Genomic DNA, 21,336 nt, shown 5'->3' with positions numbered 1-21,336 from the left:
GTCTATACAAGCCAATTTTAGGAAGAACATATATCTCATTTAAATGAAACATCTTTGAAAAACCCTATTTCCCACATTTTTCTTAATATATTAATCATGAATGTTCAGAATTTTCGGTGATAATTGCAATTTTGAGAGACGTGCTCAACACGCTACTACTCACTACATTTTAAATTTTGGAGATATTATTAGATTTTTTATGAATATACTAAAAACGGGCCAATCTATCACAAGATAAGCAAAACATTTGAATTAACCTCCAATCCTTTAACAAAATGGTTGAAAATTGATAAAAATCTTGTTTTGTTCGTGAACATTATTAGGAAGATATAGAAAGAGGGCTAATTTGACCACCCTATGCAGCCTATAGAGTAAAGTGGGGCAAAAGTTCGAGTGGGGTAAGAGTTTCTTTTTAAGATTTCTAGCTCAATTAAAAAAAAAAAACTTATAAATGTCATGGTGGTTCGAATGCTATTTAAGTAAGAGACTTTCACTCCAAATATCATAAAAATCGATTGAGTTTTGGAAAAGTTATTGCTATTTGTTGTTTTTCGACGTGAATATTGTAATTTTTGGTCAAACTTTCGTTGCATGGAACCAATTGAAGATAAAATCTTTTTCAATATTTTATGTAAGAGCGTTTCTAGGCCTATCATAAGGTTGCTTTGAGGTGTATTAGTTTTTGCATAAATGCTTGAAAACAATTTTTGGCCCATAGTGGGGCAAAAGTTCGAATCAGCGGGGCAAAAGTTCGACCCATGTATAAAATCACGGAAAAAAAATGCAAATTGCCTAAAATCCACATATTATCTTCAAATTTAGTTAAATTTGTCTGATCATGTGAAAAATGTCTCCAAAATTTCACGTTTCCACTTAGTTTTGCAAAAAACTGCTAATTTTGAGTATATTACAATCAACCCGGTTTTGGGCAATTTTTTGATGAAAATTTAGTGTGTATTTTTCGTCAAACTTAAGTTTACGGCTGGTGTAAAGTATGCCTGTCATAAAAGGATCGATATTTTGTGTTTTAGCCAGCGAACTTTTGCCCCACACTAGATTCGAACTCTTGCCCCACCGGTGGGGCAAAAGTTCGAATAAGACAATCAATTTTGAAACTGTTATAACTAAAACTGGGTAAATATTTTGACACAAGTTTGTTCAGAAAAATTATAGCCAATATGTAGAAAGTTCACTGTATGGTATTTGTTTTGTTTTAACTGCTATTGTTTTCCTTGAAACTTTGATTATACCACTAAGGTCGAACTTTTGCCCCACCTTACTCTACCGCAAGCTTTCTTTCCATTTTTGAATTCGTGCATCATAGATACGGCACTTTATCTAGCAGAAGTTCTTTCGTGTCCTATTATACTTATAGTAACCATGATACGATCCTAGAGCATCCTGGAATCGAAATATCACCTTCAACATAGTAAAAGACTATCACAAGGCTGAATATTTGGCAGTACAGAAGTTAAAATAACTTAAGGATGAACAAAAAGTAATCGAAGGGATGATGGTTTGATAGTACTTCAGAGCCGACGTAGGTTCACGAACGAAAAGGTGAACGGATAGTTCGCAAATCGTCCGAAAAGCTGCAAAAGGGTTCGAATCCCACCGGTCGAGGATCTTTTCGGGTTGGAAATTTTCTCGACATCCCAGGGCATAGAGTATCTTCGTACCTGCCACACCATAAACGCATGCAAAAATGGTCATTGGCATAGTAAGCTCTCAGTTAATAGCTGTGGAAGTGCTCATAAGAACACTAAGCTGAGAAGCAGGCTCTGTCCCAGTGGGGATGTAACGCCAGAAACAAGAAGAAGTTTAATCAGTTGAAAAAATATGAGTCTTAACAGATTAAACATTTAATTTAATTGATGAATAACATTTTTGTTACGTTTTCATTTACCAAATAAAAATTACAATAAAACAAAATACCGTTTTGATTCATATTGAAGACACTTAAGGACTCAGGGAAATATAACCCAGCATAGAGCATACAAAATAAATCATTCTGTATGATTCCTTAGCGCTATCGAGCGTCGGAAGCCCTTTACTTTCGAACGGTGGGTGAAGAATACGCTTCCGCAACTTCAATAATTTTAAATAAATCAAAATCGCTTCCTCACTTTTGCCTCATATTCCGGACACTTTGAATCGAATTCCGGACAGCTCATGATAATCATTAATGGAACAGTGCTCCAAACTGACTTGCGTAAATTGACTCGCAATAAGTCAAAATTTTTTGTCATTGGTGACTTTAATGCCAAACATCGGTCATGGAATAATTCTCAAAGTAATTCCAACGGCAGAATTTTATTTGATGAGTGCTCTTCAGGATATTTCTCAATTCAATACCCTGATAGCCCCACATGTTTTTCCTTTTCTAGAAATCCATCTACGATTGATTTGATCTTAACCGACTCTAGTCATCTTTGTAGCCAACTGATTACTCATGCTGATTTTGATTCTGATCATGTCCCTGTTACATTTCAAATATCCCAAGAAGCGTTTATCAATCCTATCAGCTCCACTTTCAATTATTTACGAGCCGACTGGAATATATATAAAACGTATGTTGACTCTAATCTTGATGTTAACATTTCTTTAGAAACTAAAGTTGATATTGACAATGCTCTTGAAACTTTAACAAATTCCATTGTTGAAGCCCGGAGCATTGCAATTCCAAAATGTGAAGTAAAATTTGAATCCGTGATTATAGACGATGATCTTAAACTCTTGATCCGTCTTAAAAACGTGAGGAGAAGGCAATTTCAACGCACTCGCGATCCTGCTATAAAAATTATATGGCAGGATTTGCAGAAAGAAATCAAGAAACGTTTTGCTCAATTAAGAAACAAAAATTTTGAAAATAAAATTTCTCAATTGGACCCTGGCTCTAAGCCCTTTTGGAAATTATCTAAAATCTTGAAAAAACCTCAGAAGCCAATACCGGCATTGAAAGAGGAAAACAAATTATTACTAACTAATTGCGAAAAAGCTCAAAAACTTGCTATGCAGTTTGAAAGTGCGCATAATTTCAATTTAGGACTTACTAGTCCAAATGAAAATGAAGTTGCTCAGGAGTTCGAAAATATTCTCAATCAAGAGAACGTTTTCTAAAATGCCTGGGAGACTGATTTGGAAGAAGTGAGAACTATTATTAAAAAATTCAAAAGTATGAAAGCTCCTGGCGATGATGGAATTTTCTACATCCTCATCAAGAAACTTCCAGAAAGTAGCTTATCAGTTTTAGTTGATATATTTAACAAATGTTTTCAATTAGCATATTTTCCTGACAAATGGAAAAATGCTAAGGTTGTTCCAATTTTAAAACCAGACAAAAATCCTGCAGAAGCTTCTAGCTATCGTCCAATCAGTTTGCTTTCCTCCATCAGTAAACTTTTTGAAAAGGTTATTTTGAACAGAATGATGGCCCACATCAACGAAAATTCATTTTTTGCCAATGAACAGTTCGGATTCCGCCATGGACATTCGACAACTCATCAACTTTTACGTGTAACAAATTTGATCCGATCCAACAAATCTGAAGGCTATTCTACTGGTCTTGCTCTTCTAGACATAGAAAAAGCATTCGACAGTGTTTGGCATGAAGGTTTGATTGTAAAATTAAAAAAACTTTAATTTTCCAACATACATTGTTAGAATAATTCAAAGTTATTTGTCAAATCGTACACTTCAGGTTAATTATCAGAACTCCAGATCTGAAAGACTTCCTGTAAGAGCTGGTGTTCCTCAAGGCAGCATTTTGGGACCAATATTATACAATATTTTCACATCTGACTTACCTGAGTTACCTCAGGGATGTCAAAAATATTTGTTTCCGCCAAAGGACGAAGCCTGCGTGTCATCTGTAGTCGATTGCAAAAAAGTTTGGATATTTTTTCTTCATACTTGCAAAAATGGAAGATTTCTCCTAATGCTTCCAAAACTCAACTAATAATATTCCCACATAAACCAAAAGCTCTTTATTTGAAACCTCTAAGTAGACATGTTGTCACGATGAGAGAGGTTCCAATAAATTGGTCAGATGAAATTAAGTATCTAGGGCTCATGCTAGATAAGAATTTAACTTTCAAAAATCACATTGAGGGCATTCAAGCCAAATGTAATAAATATGTAAAATGTCTCTATCCCCTTATTAATAGAAAATCAAAACTTTGTCTTAAGAACAAGCTTTTGATATTCAAACAAATTTTCAGGCCAGCCATGTTGTATGCTGTACCAATATGGACTAGCTGTTGTAATACCAGGAAGAAAGCTCTGCAGAGAATTCAAAATAAAATTTTGAAAATGATTCTGAGGCTTCCTCCCTGGTATAGTACCAATGAGTTACATAGAATATCCAACATTGGAACAAATGTCAAATAAAATAATCGATAATTTCAGGCAAAAATCGTTACAATCTTCTATTGCCACGATTAATGCGTTATATGTTTAGGTTAAGTTAGGTTAAGTATATTAAAAACTTTTTTTTTTCTCTTATAAGCAGGTGAAATCAACTCACCTGTAAAAAACTGAACTGCTACGGCAAATGAAATGTAATATGTTGTTAACAAAATGTTAATTAAATCTTAAATTTATTTTACCAAATTAGGATGATAGTGTTGTCTAATAACACAGAACACCTAGATATAAGAAATGAATGTAATGTTTGGAATGATGCTAATAAAGAAATTAAAAAAAAAAATTAATGGAACAGTCAAATCATCAATCGAAATCGTTAAACCACCAAAGAGACATCTAAGGTAGTTGGGCATTATAAATTTTCAAAGATATTTATGGAAAAAGTTTACTAAAACGAGCATTGAAACTGAGAACTTTTGAACAGCAAAAATTGAAACATTTCGCGTGAAATGTTTCCCATACAAAGTAGAGTGTCCGGAATTTGAAGCTGTCCGTAATATGAATCAAAACGGTATATCGGTTTTCACCTATTTTTCACTTTGGACAGAATTTTTATCTGCTACCTTTACCTTACTAGAGGGGTAATGAAAGCATACCTTCAAATTTTATCATGCAGTCATCGAAGGCAATATCTGTGTGATGAAATTCTTTACAAGCCTTGCCTCGAAAATTCGCCCATATCATGTGATAGAATGGATCCATACCTGGAGCGCTGGAGACTTGAACATATTTTAGAATAAATGGTTAATTCTGGACCTTCATGAAAGTATGATAGGCGGCACTGTTTTGCTCAAAATCTATGAACTAGAATTGATCTAAGTTGTCTCTAACCGAAAGAACAAATTGCTCCTCTTATAGCACTCTGCATTTATTTTTTGTTAAACTTAAACAAAAATTAAAATATGCACATCAAACCCATAAGACTAACTTTTAGTGAAAAAACCCTCCAACATTCAAGCTTCCGTACATTATTTAGGTTAGTAAAAAAATGACATGATCGTCCTAGATAGCGAAGATATATCAGACAGTCATCCGAAATGACATTCAATCACGAAACCAATGAAAATAACGCTTGTGGATGCTAAATTCAATTTTTAGCTATTATCGCATTTTTTATAGGCCATATTGTATGTTCCCTTGAACGTATACCTTGTTTATATACTGAATAATTTATTTTTGATGAAAACTCTAACTTTGACACACTGTTTCAAGGAAACTACAAACGAACTTGCTCTAATATTCCAAGAATATCTTAACAGAAGTTTCAAGTTTTTTCGTACAAGAAAAAACAATCAAAATAAATTATTTTTTGATTTTTGGGCATCTGATCGCCCTTACAGGGCTAGTAGCAATTTAGTTTTTAATGACTTGAACACTTTTTCGACATGATCACTAAGCAGTCACTATTTCCAACAAAAAGTCACTAAAGTCACTATTTTCAGAACTTTTCACCAAAGTCACTTTTTTCGTGATCTGATGAAGAAATAGATATTTGTTATTATAAAGACAGCTAAAGTGTGATTTAGAAATCAATGTGTCAAGACTCTTGACCCAAAAACAAAATAGCGATTTCCGTAACTTTAAAGAAGGATTTAGGTGACTATACCGTGGGCATGCCGTAAAAAAATGAAAAATTTTCTGAGAAAAGTTTCGGCCCTAATTATACCAATAAATTTTAGCAAAAAGCAGAGCCAATATCTGACAGACCTGCTGAATAAAATATCATAATACTTTCTATAAAATCTACCTACGGCTATAGAAGGAATGCTAAGCCTGCCTTCTGAAAGAACATCATCAAAACTCCTCCGGAGTATACTCAGAGACGGTTAGAAATATCAATGAAAAAAAAATCAAGAAGTTTGTTATAAAAAATCACCAGAACTTCAAAAGCGAGTGCTAATTTTGTTAGAAATCATTTCAGAAATTGAATTAGATATGCATACATTTTTTTGATTAACCCTTTACGCTTTAATTTTTACACGACTTTGGCCAACTGTTTCTATGCATGAAACACGTTATGCTTGAACATAATTGAACAATAATAATTAATCAATAGTGATATCAGTAGCTATTATTAACACTTCCACAGTTATTAAATGAAAGCTTTCTTTGCAAAGTGGCCATATCTCGTGTGGCAGGTACAATGATACTGTGTGCCCAGGGAAGTCAAGGAAATTTCCATTACGAAAAGATCCTGGATCGACCGGGAATCGAACCCAGACACCTTCAGCATGGCTTTGCTTTGTAGACGCGGACTCTAACGACTCGGCGAAGGAAGGCCCCTAAGAATTAAATCGAATTAAAATTTGGAGACCAAATGTAAGTCTTGAAATTTTATTCTAACATGAATTATCTGAAATGCCAAATGACCATTATGACAAATGACCGTGATGCTAAATGTCCTTTAAGCCAAATGGCTTCAAGCCAAGGACCCAGATCCCCTGAGTTCCTATTTATTGTTTGTATTTGAATTCTGCCAGGATTCTTTTCAAAATGATCTGAAATTCATTCACGATGCTCGCTACAATTTTATCTACAACCAAAAATTTCCCTTGATTTATTCCACAGATTTGTTAAGAAACACGTCAAGTAATTCGTTTTGTACCTCTCCTTTGGTATCTCCCGGTTGTCTTTTGGAAGAAACTAATAACCTATGGGTATTGCTGTAAAATCCGTGGAACATTTTAGAGAATTACTTTAATACTATGAGGAACCCAATAGAGCTGATTATAATTAATTAGAAACCTCTTTATAATCATTGTGAATTATTGAAATTATTTAAAACAAAATATTCACTTAATATTCGCCTAAGTCATCTGAGCGTTTTAAGACTATCTATACAAGGACTGCCCACCTGTTTGAATTCACAAGTTCACAATTCCAACATTTTCGTGAAATCGAACGAAAGTCAGTCAGGAAGTATTTTTTTTTTCTGGAGAAATTGAATACAGGTAAAGAGCTATAGAGTACCGTTTTGACTCATATTCCAAACACTTAAGGCCAATAGGGACTTTAAATGCACATGGTAGGCATATATTAGCCGATATTTATGAACATTTGAGTTTCTTCGCAATGTCTTTCTGTTAGCTGAAGGGTGTGTTGATAAAAATATTAATTTAAACTTGTTTAGTATAGTTTTTACGTAAAAGTATGGAACAACATTTTGACTCGGATGCCGAACACTGTGTTCATTCTGTCTCATATTCCGAACACCTTGATTCAAATTCCGAACAGCACGAATAAATCGTATTCAAATGAATAATTTTGCAAATAAATTTATCTGAGGTAGTTACCGTTTTGATTCGTATTACGGACACTTAAGAACTCAGGGAAATATAACCCAGCATAGAGCATAAAAAATAAATCATTCTGTATGATTCCTTAGCGCTATCGAGCGCCAGAAGCCCTTTACTTTCGAACGGTGGGTGAAGAATACGCTTCCGCAACTTCAATAATTTTAAATAAATCAAAATGTGTGGCCTTTTCATGATTCTTATTCCGGACGCTTCCGCACTTTTGCCTCATATTCCGGACACTTTGAATCGAATTCCGGACAGCTCATGAAAATCATTAATGGAACAGTCAAATCATCAATCGAAATCGTTAAACCGCAAAAGAGACATCTAAGGTAGTTGGGCATTATAAATTTTCAAAGATATTTATGGAAAAAGTTTACTAAAACGAGCCTTAAAATTGTGAACTTTTGAACAGCAAAAATTGAAACATTTCGCGTGAAATGTTTCCCATACAAAGTAAAGTGTCCGGAATTTAAAGCTGTCCGTAATATGAATCTAAACGGTATACTGGTCTCGAACTAGAGATTCATCACTACTCCCGAGGTATAAAATAGATTGGAAGATGATTATATTTAATTGTAATTGACTGCCATTTCCTGGTAATTTGATGATACATTTTAGCGAAACATTTCAACCTCATCGCCATACAAAAACCTAGTGTTCGGAATATGAGTCTGTTCGGAATTTGAGACAAAACGGTATCTTTCTCAGCATTTTGTGAGATTTACTGATGATATTGCTCTAAATTCTGTATGAACTGTTTTCTGGATGACATTGAAATCTGGCCAAAATTTTCTATTCAAATGCAGCCTTAAGTTATTTGAAAACGATGTACAGGTTTAAACAAGAATCAACCCATGAATCAAACTTAAAATTCTTCCAAAGTTCAAATTTGGTAGAATGGATCTGTAAGAGTTGTGATCAGAATTCCAACAGAATCGCTCTATGAATTCATTTTAAAATTATGTTCTGTAATCTGTAAGAATGCTGTCCTAGATTTCATAAGAATCCTCCTCATAATTCTGTTAGAAATCCATCTTGTACTATGCTGGATTTGTGAGTATTATGTGTCATATTCAATAATAAGATACCATGAAAATGTTGGCCAAGTATTCGATATAAATCTTGTGTAAGATTATGTAAGCATTTTTTGCAAGACTCTATGATAGATTCTGTGCAAGTCCCTCCTTAAATTATTTAAATTCATGCCCAGAGATCAGTGAAAATCCTGCATGTTATTCAGCGAGACTGTGTATTAACAAATACATAAAATATAAATTGTTCGTGTAATTTAATGTAATTAAACTTAACATCAAAATAATGAATTTGTATCTCTTTTATTTATTTGAACTCTCTTAGCAGAATGTCAATAAAGGGAATCTAAAAAGTAGATTAGAGTATTGTACCTTATAATTATAAACATCGACATAATAAACCTGGGCCTTCCTTGGTCGTGTGGTAAGAATCCGCGGCTACAAAGCAAAGCCATGTTGAAGGTGTCTGGGTTCAATTCCATGTCGGTTCGGAAATTTCCTTGACTTCCCAGAGCAAAGAGTCGGGGACCGAATTTTAAAATATCTCCGGACCCTGATGAGCAATTATCAATATTGACACTAGAAGAGTTTGAATATGTTTTGCGGTAAAAAATAAAGCTGCTAGTAGAGGGATTCAAAACAAAACACTATTTGAGTCGATTCTAAACTGGTACGAAAACGTCGTAAGTAATTGATACGGTGTATAATTTTGTCATATTTTTTTAAGGAAATAATAAAAAAAAACTCCTAGTTTTTGAGCTCGAGCTTACTGTATTCAAAATTTGAGAAATGTTGAAAAGGGATTCATTATAAAACCATTTTAGCACTGGCGTACCAAGGGTTTTTTTTCTAGCAAATTCTTGTTTACAGAAGTCGGTCGCAATAATCAACAACATCGTAGTTGGAATAGTTTGTTATTCTGTCTGTCTTCGCTGCATACAGGTCGGAATAGATTAGGGGAAGTGGTGGTAAAATGAACACTTTGACTTTTATCGAGAAAAACAAATTTCAATGAATTTTTTTCACTCACGGACGATTTATAGCATAAATCAGAGTGTTCGAGTTGATACGTAGGTCAATTGAAGTGAGAATATCAATGAAAACTAAAATTTTAGAAAATCACGTTTGAAAATTAGAACTGACGTAACTTTTAACTCGGAAGGCTTGAGCTTTTTTTTGATATGAGGTCAAATCTGGTACCTTTAGAATTCTTTTTGAATGAGTTACAATCATTAATGGATAAATTTTTGATAAGGCAATAACATTTTTCAGAAATATTTGTTTTACTCACGTTTTTTGCATGATGTTCATTTTACCACCAACAGCTGTTCATTTTACCCACATAGTACAGGTAAAATGAATATTTACATCGTTTTTTGCTAGCGACAAAAATATGTGAAAATTCAACTATTTTAATCTGAATTCACTGCTATAGAAAACATCCCTGTTTTTGATTTAGTGGGATAGAACTATACAAATTGCTCGTTTTTCTATCAGAAACAGGATGATTTCCTTAAGGTGTTCATTTTACCACCCCTTCCCCTATCCGGAATTTTAGACTCGATCCGGAATATATTTTTTGATATACTTGCTTTTCAGTTTTTACGCATAACTTTGAGATAATTAGGTATTACAATATACAATATGAATGGTTTAGCATTTTTGTAAGTAGGTAAGAAAAGAGGGGTTTGAAAAAGGAGTTTTTGGTGTGTGCCAGTCAAAAATTTATTTTTCTTCTAATGTTCCTAGAATGTTCCTAGAAATAATTTCTGGCTTCACCACTGCGTCACATAATTAAAACAACGGAAAAAGGTAACATTGAAGTTCTTCAATCGTCGATTTTAATCTTTATTTTAGTGATGTGATTATCCGGAGTGAAAAAAAAATCGATACTCCGGATAATCGAGTTCGACTTAGCCAGGTTGAAATTTCATGAATAGATTTGTTATGTATTACGCCTTAATTTTTAACCAAGAATTTCCGCTAACTACTGTCTAAGAAATTCCTTTAGTAATGTTGCCTTTTTTTCAAACACTGTCGGACATTATGTGATTTCTAGTTAATGCATGATTTTTTTTAGTGAATTCTTATTAACACTTCAGTCGTTGTATTTTGTACAACAGAGGTGAACAAACCTCGCTTATCGTACACAGCATAAGCGTGGTGGTTCTGACGGTGGCAAACTGCGCGACGACTGAAGGGTTAAGGAAAGCATTATCACCGGACAACTCAAGCAGGACATGGGAAATCATAATGCATGGGAATATGCTGCTTTGTGTTACAACATTGGGAAAAACATTGCTTGCATTATTCAGATAATACGAATTTTTGGAACTGCGAAAAATAACGCAATTTTGTACAACAGTATTCTTGCAACAGAAATGTCGAAACATTGCGCTTAATGTACACACCAGCAAGCTGATTCTAGCAGTTACCAATGAAGCGACAGCCGGAAAGTTAATCTTTCGGTTTTCCCACTCTTTTTGTACAAAATGAAAGAACGTTACTACTGAAGAGTTATTTGTTAATAATAAGAGTCATGTAAATTGGTAAAGAACAATTTTCTTTACGTTATATTCATGTAAATATATTTTTTAAATTTCCATATATATCAGCATCCAAAATAGTCGGGAGGGCTGAATGGTTCTGGAGGGGACCTAGCCCTCCTGGTCCCCCTGTTCCTACGCCAATGCGTTTTGGAAACTATAATATGATTTTTTCTAATTAATTTTCTCAGAACGGTGTGAAGGGTGGTTACGTCGATTTAAAAAAGTAATGGAGAAACAAAACAAAATGTTCAATAAAAAAAAAAATTGTATGTTTTTTTCCTTCTGGGAATAATAAAAAAACTTGCGCTGTTGTTAAAACCAAGAAATTTCTGGAATATTTGTTCGGGGTAAATTAACAACTTCGGCTTACTAAACCTTAGGCTATTCCAGTTTGATAACAGATTTCATGAAGAAAAAATCAGATTATTATTGAAATTAATTCACGATTGTTTTTCGTTTTTCCATAACAAATCTGGCATCACTTCCCCGCCGTCATCCTTGCGCGCTCACACGACCATCCATTTCTCAAAATGCTCTGCATCTGTGCCAAACCATATTGAGTAAACTCGCTCCCTGAACTTTCTTCCGCTCTTTAGCCATCGTCGTCGTCGTCGTCCGAAATTTGGCAAACTCGCTTCCACTTTGTGCTCATGAATGAAAGTTGTTGAAATGTATACCGTCTCCGCGCCTTCTGTCTGCACCTTCCTCTTGCCGCCCGCTAGGATCCGAAGGGAACCCACTGATCCCCGGTGTTGTTCCCGAGTGCGTGTGTGAGTGTTATTTTATTTCTGCCTTTTTTCTCCTTTCGTGTCGTTGTCGGTCGACGATTGTGACTCCGGAGCTCGACTCGACTCATTCCCTCTAGAACAACTCTTGGTTGTCGTCGTTGTCAGGAAAGGACGAATTAGTGTGGTTTGAGGTTCGCGTTGACTGGAAAAGGATCTGCTGCAGCAAGCACTCTCCGCGGGCCTCGGCTTCCTCCCTTCCGCATCTCGCCACAGAGCATAGTCGTGTCGTGATCTCAGCACGTTGTGCATAGCGTGAGCAAGCGGGGAAAGGCAGGAAGGGCATGCTTCCGCACTCTCCCACCACTTCTCTGGACGGGCGCGCTGGTTTTCACCGATGCGATCCTTGTACCTTTCCCGACACTGCTGATTGCTGTACAAACATGGCAATGGCAACACAGGAGCATACACAAACGCACTCGGCTAGACAACCGAGGATGACTCTCGGGACGAGGACGGGGGAGGTGCGCTAGGCATGACATAGAGAAGTTTGTATGCAGTGGTTCGCAATTTGGTGGAATAAGCTTTTATATATCACATTGAGGTTATTCAAGCCATATGTAACAAATATATAAATTGTCTGTATCGACTTATTAACAATTCGATTTTGTCTTTGTATTAAAAACAAGCATTTGATTTAAAAACAAATTTGCAGGCCGTCCATGTTGAAGACTGCACCAAAATGTACTAGCAGTTCTTATACCAGGTAGAAAGATCTACAGAAGATTCAAAATAAAATAAAATTAATTAAAACAAAAACTGGTTGAGAAACACTGTCCCACGGAATCGGCGACCCAAAGTGCCACCACGGCTTGGAAGCATCCTACCAGAAGCTAGGACTCAGGAATGGGTATCTCGTCGCTGCTGTTCTCCTCGTCGTCATCATCGTCGATGGCCATCTCTGGGATGCTGCTAGGACTGGCACATAGAGTAACGGAAGAGCACAGCGGATACGAATCCGAGCGCAATCATCATCGTCATTGAGCCATAAGCGGGGTGGAAGCAATGCTCACTGACTGTATTCTATCAAGCCAAGAGCAGCGGAACGATACAACGACGATAGACAAACAGTAGCTGGCGTGGGTTATAAAAAAAATATACATGGGAACTGGAGAGCATCGCATTGGTGCTTCGTCGTCGTCGTCGTCGTCGCTCGGAAGGTTCGCTTTTGACAGGAATGGTTCAACGAAAACGCATTGCGTTGGATGCGTTGCTGCTACTGGTGCAGAAGAAACAGAGCGCAAAGCGATGACGCCTACAAACGCGTGTGCAATACAATACGGTCGCTGCTGGAAAAGTGCCTTCGCTAGAAAGCACACAATTTTCAAGCACCGTGAAGGCCCCGGATTCTGCACACTTAATGATTTTCAAATTCCAATCAGCTGTAAATATTTAAAAGCGAAATTTGTTACTCTGGTACTGTTTCGTATAAGAAATAATTTAGAATCTTCACTAGGTAGTGATTTTTTAGTACCGTAAAACGGGGTAACTTTGATAGTTTTTTCGAAGAAAACTTGAATATTTATGCATGTTGTTTCAAAGAATTATAGTTTATATTTTTAAAACAAATACTGGCATCCTAGCTATCGATTGCAGCTGATAGATTGCCGAAAGATTTATTTTGAATGGATATATTATTTTTCTTATACTCGAAAGTTGGTTTTCTGTTTTGGTTAAACTTTGATAATTGAGTAAAAATCGAACAAAATTGAATTAATTACGTAACATTTATAGGGCATTGTATACCTCCAGGCGTTTAACGTTGTATGGAAATTTCTGACTTAGATTACAAAAATGATCCCAGTTTGTGAAACTGCTATTCGCTAAGAGATTTGAGACCATATGCAAGTTCTATGATAGCTAGGTTGTCAAAGATAAGTGACCAACTATTAAAAACTACATCAAATAGTGGTCGTAGAACAGATTGTTTGTAAGCGTTTCGAAAATGCTAAAATCGTTTCAATTTTTTAAATTCGTATATAAAACCTTAAATGTTCTCAATTAAAATGAAAACAAGTCTTATATGAAGTGTCATACTAATATTCTTCAGTTTTGCATTCGTTTTACCTAGCCGATGGAAAATCTTAAACATATAAGCTTACTAATCGAAGTAAATTCTATTCTAATATAACGCGTGATAATTACAGTTTCTTATGGTGTTCAGTATAGTTTTCAAGGTAATCAAAATCATCTTGTACTTTGCAAAATATGTACCGTAATTCGGTGTAACATTGATTAGTTTTTTGAATATCTACAATTTTAATATGTACCGTTCTGATTCAAATTCCGGTCAGCTTCAAATTCCGGACACTCTACTTTGTATGGGAAACGTTTCACTTGAAATGTTTCAAAATTTCCCGTTCAAAAGTTCACAACTTTCAGACACGTTTCAATATGAATTTACCATAGCAATCCATGAAATTTTATAATGCGCGATTAGTTTTGACGTTGCTTTAACGGATGAGAAAGTATAATTTATAATTTAACCATTTTAGTTTTGCTTTTCGTGAACTGTCCGGAATTCAAAACAAAGTGTCCGCAATATGAAACAAAAGTGAGGTTGCGTCCGGAATAAGAATCATGGAAAGATCACTCATTTCTATTTATTTCAGGTAATTCAAGCTGTGAAAACCGAATCTTCGACCGCCATCCGAAAGATTAGTGTTTTGAAAGCATGATAACGCAGAGGTATCATATATTCTGTTTCAATTTATATGCTTTTCGATCGGTTATATTACGCTCAGGCCTTAAGTGTCCGTAATATGAATCAAAACGGTAAATTCAAATGGAGCAGGTTTGATCGTAACAATCTGTGAGCGTGGACAGACGTTTAAAAAATGTGGTTGAATTTTGTTACACCTAGAGTTCTGGCTTACCATGCATATTTGAAACTAATGAACTCGGCAAGCTTTGTCTTGCTATCAATTAGGCTATTGAAAGACGCTATAAAAACTCCCATACAAAATGACGAATTAGTTTTACCCCTTTTCTAACTATTCAGGAGATCAATCCTAAACTTTTTCCTCGCATAAACACGTCGCATCCCATAACGAATGCAATATAGTGGAATAATCAGGTTAAACCGTGGACTCGTTCTCCAGCCATTTCGTGACATACAAATACAATTCCATTTTTATTATTACAGATTTCTGCAATTTTCGAACCTGATTTTTGTGCAAGGTTTCATTTGTGAACATGAACTAAAAATATGATGTCTGAAGAAAGATTTAACTTGTACTGCTGGTAAAGATTGTTCGTTAATTGAAGAGCTACAGGAATCTGATGAAGTGGAAACAGCTGACCCGAAAAAAATCGCTGGATTTGGAAGCAGATGATCCTGATTAAAGGCTCCCCTAATTCAACGCGATTTTTTTCAGCGAAGCGACAAAAAATCGACGGGATTTCGTTGTTGAGTTGCTTTAAACACTCGTATATGGAACCATCTAGACTGACGCGACGAAAATCGCTGCGAAATCGTGTCGCTGTGGTTTAGACACGCTCGTCAAACTGTGCATGCAGCGAAACATCAGCGAAATCGCTGCGATTGTTTGCCACTTTCGCCGTAAAAAATTGCGTTGATTTGGGGGAGTCTCAACACGACTTCAAGCACGTGTCCTATTTTAATCAGGGAGAATGGTTGAAGAATTGAAGAAAGATGACTTTGAACATAAATTTGGTGAATGAATTCCATTTGATTATTTTTAAAAAGCAATCACGAGTCAATTCTAGTTTCATGGCAAATTTGTGTATGGATTTAACCGCGGATAAATATTTCACAGCGGCACTTTTTCCGACAAAACATCACTTTTGCTACTTACTTAGACTTAATATTGATTTTCATCCATGGTTGAATCCCTATTCTTGCTCCTGTGTTTTCCATACATTGATTTGTTTCATAATATGGACGGGAATGTTTTCTTTTCATTTCAGAGAGCGAGCAATGGCGCTTAAGCCAAGGTTTTTGAGCCAGGGCATAAGGCAGAAATACCTATATCCCATCCCAGGAATATGAAAGTTCACTATGATGGAGTGCGCCCTGACATTCTTAGCAAAGCCACTCCCAACTATTTTATCTATCCCCTGAAATGAAACGGTTGTCCCTGTTTCTTTCTTCGAACAGTTTAGAAATTTTCGTCTATCATATTATCATGAGTGAATAATCTGACCGTCGCCAATTTATAAACTATCTTCAATACCAAGTCTGCACAGTGGGCCTGGCGCTTTTCCCCTACTAGAACTGGTAACCATTCTGAGCTCGACAGCTATGTCTTTATTTCGTTTTTGGTTAAAGTCCAATTTGAATTATACAATTTCAGATATAGACGACAGTTGAATAAATTATAGTTCATAGTATTTTACGATGGATTGGCTTTTCAGTCGTGACATAATTGAAAACTGTTATTTTATTTGTCCAACGTTTAGGTCGGTTTGGGACCTTCCTCACCGAAACGTTCGACAAAATTAAAAAACAGCTTTTAATTTTGTTTTATTTTTCGATATCAACAAGAAACTACAGTCAAACAACCAACGACATAGTGTTTTACTTTCGAACATCGATATTCAAATAACTTCGATCAGTTATAAATTTATGGTTTCGCTTAAAATCACGCGCAGTGACAATATTGAGTGATAAGGTAACCTTAACATTATATGACCTAGATTAACGCGTTAATAACGTTCTGTTTTCTTTGCAAATTCATTTGTGCATCTATACAATTTCGTGCACAAAATGCTTATTGATAGTACAAGATTTAGCTGATGTGATAAAGGTCATTTGGCATAAAGTTGATTGGCATAATGGTCATTTAGCATAAAACTATTCGTATAACGGTCGTTATACCAAACGACTTTAGGCCAAATGACCTTATACCAAACGGTGGTAGATCATTTGGCATAAAATCGTTTGGCATAAAGCCGTTTAGCATAATGGTCATTTGGTGAAAAATCGTTTGGCATAATGGTCGTTTTACAAAATTAGTAGTAAATCAAGGATTTCTTTAGATGACATTCGTTTTTGCGTTTCTATTGAATTCCTCTGGCGACATCAGGCTTATTTTAAAGTCAATGGATACACAAACGAAACTTTATTCAACAGTACTATGCTCTTGATTAAAGTTAACCATATTACGAGAATTATAGCGAAAATTATTTTGTTATTCACCCAGAAATTACCCTCCTTTCCAATATTAGGTACTCTTTTGAGCTATGCTATTAGAATATTTTTTTATCATTGAAATGTTTAGCACAAATTCACCCTTCTTTCAAACATTAGAATTTAGTGCTATACCATTTAATTCCACTAGATTTTTTATCCTTTGACAGATACGCGTATTTCAACCTCAACTGTGTGGCCGTCTTCAGTGTCGTGTACTAGACTTCAGTGAATGGAATTATCGCGGAAATAAGACGAAAATAGGCATTTTCAAGCAACCCGACAATTAGTTGCTGCCTTTATCTGCGAGAAACCGATTTCGTGAACTGCTATAAGGCTGATACAAATATTAAATTTCTTTTATGTCCGAGACCTTTTGGAAGGTACGAGGGGGGGGATAAAAATAAATAAGGAACAAAAAAATAAAAATGGATATAAAGTTATTTTTTCGAAATTTTTATTTTTAATGATAGTTGTTAAACTGTTTTTAATCATCCTCTGGATCATTATTTTACTTGATTCTTACTTTGTAAATTGAAAAAACCTAACTGATGTCAAAAAAATGATGAATCTTTTATTTTCTCCCCTTCAAAATTTTCGGATTTTCGAAGGGGGGGGGGATGACATAAAAGAAAATTAATATTTGTATCAGCCTTATTGTTGATCATTGTACGGACGGAAAGCCAAGACCGATCCGATCATACGCACTGATCCAACTTTATCGGCTCTAAACTTATCGCGATAATTATCACAAGGGAAATAACAAACACATTTGCCGCCGACGGGGTTGAACCCACATCCATGAGCAAAAACGCGCGTGCACCATAACCACTCGACCACGCCAGCTGAGCGAAGGGGAAGAGAAATTTGGTATATAAAAGCTACATGCGTAAGCGAAGGATACTCGACGAAACAAGAGTAGAAAAGAAGAAAACCAAGGCTGGTTCATTGTACTCTGTAGCCAGAGTAAGGTTATCTGACTTGGCGAAAGTGGATAGGAGGCCATCTTTAACTTACTGGCCGTTTTGTTAACAAACATTTCTGCCTGGCCTGGATAACGCTCAAACTGAAACTAACCGTGCTGCCAATAGTGCGAACGAAATAGTTAAAAAGAGAGATAAAAGTAGAGTACGCTACGCGTAGATGCGGCTGCATTAGAATAACTTCTGACACAATTTCTTCTCCAACCAATCAGAAGTCATTACTGCCTGGCCCGCAAGATGCTGAAACTAAAACTAACCGTGCTACCATAAGTGTGGACGAAATTGTAGAAAAGAGAGAAAGAAGTATAGAGCACACATGGAGCAGGAGCGACCGTATTAGAATAATTCTTGATAACACTGTTTCTCCAACCAATCAGAAGTCAATTGTCCGACTACCTGTCTCAGATCTTTGTAAATAAAACGGCCAGCCCTTCCTCACCTACCCTTCCTGGTTTTCTCCACAAAGTGAGCATAATGTATCACCTAGGTTATCTGACTTGGCGAAAGTGGATAGGAGGCCATCTTTAACTTACTGGCCGTTTTGTTTACAAACATTTCTGCCTGGCCTGGATAACGCTCAAACTGAAACTAACCGTGCTGCCAATAGTGCGAACGAAATAGTTAAAAAGAGAGATAAAAGTAGAGTACGCTACGCGTAGATGCGGCTGCATTAGAATAACTTCTGACACAATTTCTTCTCCAACCAATCAGAAGTCATTACTGCCTGGCCCGCAAGATGCTGAAACTAAAACTAACCGTGCTACCATAAGTGTGGACGAAATTGTAGAAAAGAGAGAAAGAAGTATAGAGCACACATGGAGCAGGAGCGACCGTATTAGAATAATTCTTGATAACACTGTTTCTCCAACCAATCAGAAGTCAATTGTCCGACTACCTGTCTCAGATCTTTGTAAATAAAACGGCCAGCCCTTCCTCACCTACCCTTCCTGGTTTTCTCCGCAAAGTGAGCATAATGTATCACCTTAGGAGGAGCTGAACCCGTCATGAAGGAAACCAACTTCTCGTTGCTGGTGATAATATAAATTCGCTGCTGCAGATCTCGTGAGAGCACACTCTCGCAGTACTGAACGGGTAGGATATTCGGAATTTTCTTCGGAAAATCGGCTTGAGTGATAGGCTTATAATTATCGCCGTGACCGATAATTTCACTCCCTGCTAGACTTAGAATTTCTTTCGAAATATGATGTAACAATAATTATAGGTTTTAAAACTGTAACATATTTTTTAATTTAAATAAATTCCTCCTTATTTTGAGCATAGGCTGTTCTTTTGAGCTCTATATCTTCAGTATTTTTTTGTTTACAACTAATATAACATTGAACTGCCCAAGTGACCTGCGAAAAGAGAAATCGATTACTGCGATGATTCTTAATGCAATAATTGAAGTCCTTTCGTTTTATCAAATTGCAGTAGCTTTTGGCTTCCTTAGCCGAGTGGTTGAAGTCCGTGGCTACCAAGCAAAGCCATGCTGAAGGTGCCTGGGTTCGATTCCCGGTCGGTCCAGGATCTTTTCGTAATGGAAATTTACTTGACTTCCCTGGGCAGAAAGTATTATCGTACCTGCCATACGATATACGACTGCGAAAATGGCAGGTTTGCGATGAAAGCTCTCAGTTAATAACTGTGGAAGTAACCGTTTTGAAGTAGAAGCTCATAAGAACACTACGCTGAAATCAGGCACTGTCCCAGTGAGGACGTAATGCTAAGAAGAAGAAGCTTTTGGATTCTAATCTTATATATTTTTACCAATAAATTTTACTTTCTTTTAAACATAGGCTGTTCATTATATCAATACTGTTATAAAATAATATTTTATAAAGCTTAATGTAATACATTTTTTGATTTTTTTTTCTGTTTTGTCTATTCTTAAAAGCACGATTTGATCATTAGTTTCAATGATGCTAATATTACAACATATTTTTTTTAAAAACACATGACCTCGTTTCGAGGTTCATTCAAAAATGTTGCCAAAAATATTTTCTGTTTAAAACTGTCTTGTTCATCCGACTTTTGATGTAAGATTTTTCTGGCATTAAAGCCTTGAGCATTTTTAACGAAAAATTGTCTGATCACGTATATAGGCTACCTTATTATTATGCTGCAATAATGGATCTTTGGATTGGAGTTTTCAATATTTAGCATATATTTTCTCTTCTTTACCAAGAAATTCTCATCAAGTGTTGCGTCTCAACAGAAAAAGCTTCCACTCTTCAGGAGTATTATTCAGTTAGGCTTTCTACTCATCACTAAAAAATTGTTCGTTAATATTTTAGTCAAACATTTACCTGCATTCAATCAAATTGTATTCGTTCGAAATGTGATGTAACAACAATTTTGTCATCCATGGCTTGGCAAATTTCTGAACGAAAACCACGCTTGTTGAACACTAACCAAAAATTTTGGGTATGCTTTTGTGGGTGTTGATTGGGGTGGAATGCTTCTAAAATGTACATTTTCAATGATAAATTCATGCATTTTTTTAAAGGTGCAAAGCAAATTCAATATATTGTGTTTGATTCTGCTCATTCTATATCACTCATTCTGCCAAACGGCCATTATGCCAAATGACTTTATATCAAATAACTATGTCCAACGGCTTTATGCCAAACGACTTCATGTCAAACGGGGTACAATCATGCCAAACGGCCTTATCTAAAACCATTTTATGCCAAACGGGATGCAATCGTGAAAAAATGTAAATACAATAGAAAAAGTTGTATACAAAGCTCATACTTAAAACTGAAATGGTTTAAGATTTTCGTTGTAGTAATATTATTTATTTTCAAAATCAGATTTTGCACCGCTTTTACGATGGTAAAACATGCAGTCCCACATGACAATATTGCCGCGCCTACTCCTTTTCTTGTTGTATTGAGTGTACTCCGTTTGGTATAAAGTCATTTGACATGAGGTTATTTGGCATAATTGTCGTTTGTCATGAAGAATCGGTCGTAAAAAATATTAGGATCATAATTATCTATTAGAAAAATACGTCTAGATGTGGAAATACTGATTCTAGATGTTCAGCAAAGTTGAAGCGTGGATTGAGACCTTTGCAATATGATCATTTAAGTTTTCATATTCTGATAAT

At 35.7% G+C, this 21,336-nt stretch overlaps 1 protein-coding gene across 11 annotated transcripts in view; it reads right to left on the bottom strand.

The window, feature by feature from the left end:
• The window catches only part of LOC5573338 (protein groucho), a 664,800-nt gene that overhangs the window by 349,948 nt on the left and 293,516 nt on the right, over window positions 1-21,336 (bottom strand). The window lies entirely within an intron of this gene.

This window comes from Aedes aegypti, chromosome 3, assembly GCF_002204515.2.
Source record: "Aedes aegypti strain LVP_AGWG chromosome 3, AaegL5.0 Primary Assembly, whole genome shotgun sequence".
In the NCBI taxonomy this organism is placed as follows: Eukaryota; Metazoa; Arthropoda; class Insecta; order Diptera; family Culicidae; genus Aedes; species Aedes aegypti.
This window is presented reverse-complemented; position numbering and strand designations above follow the sequence as displayed.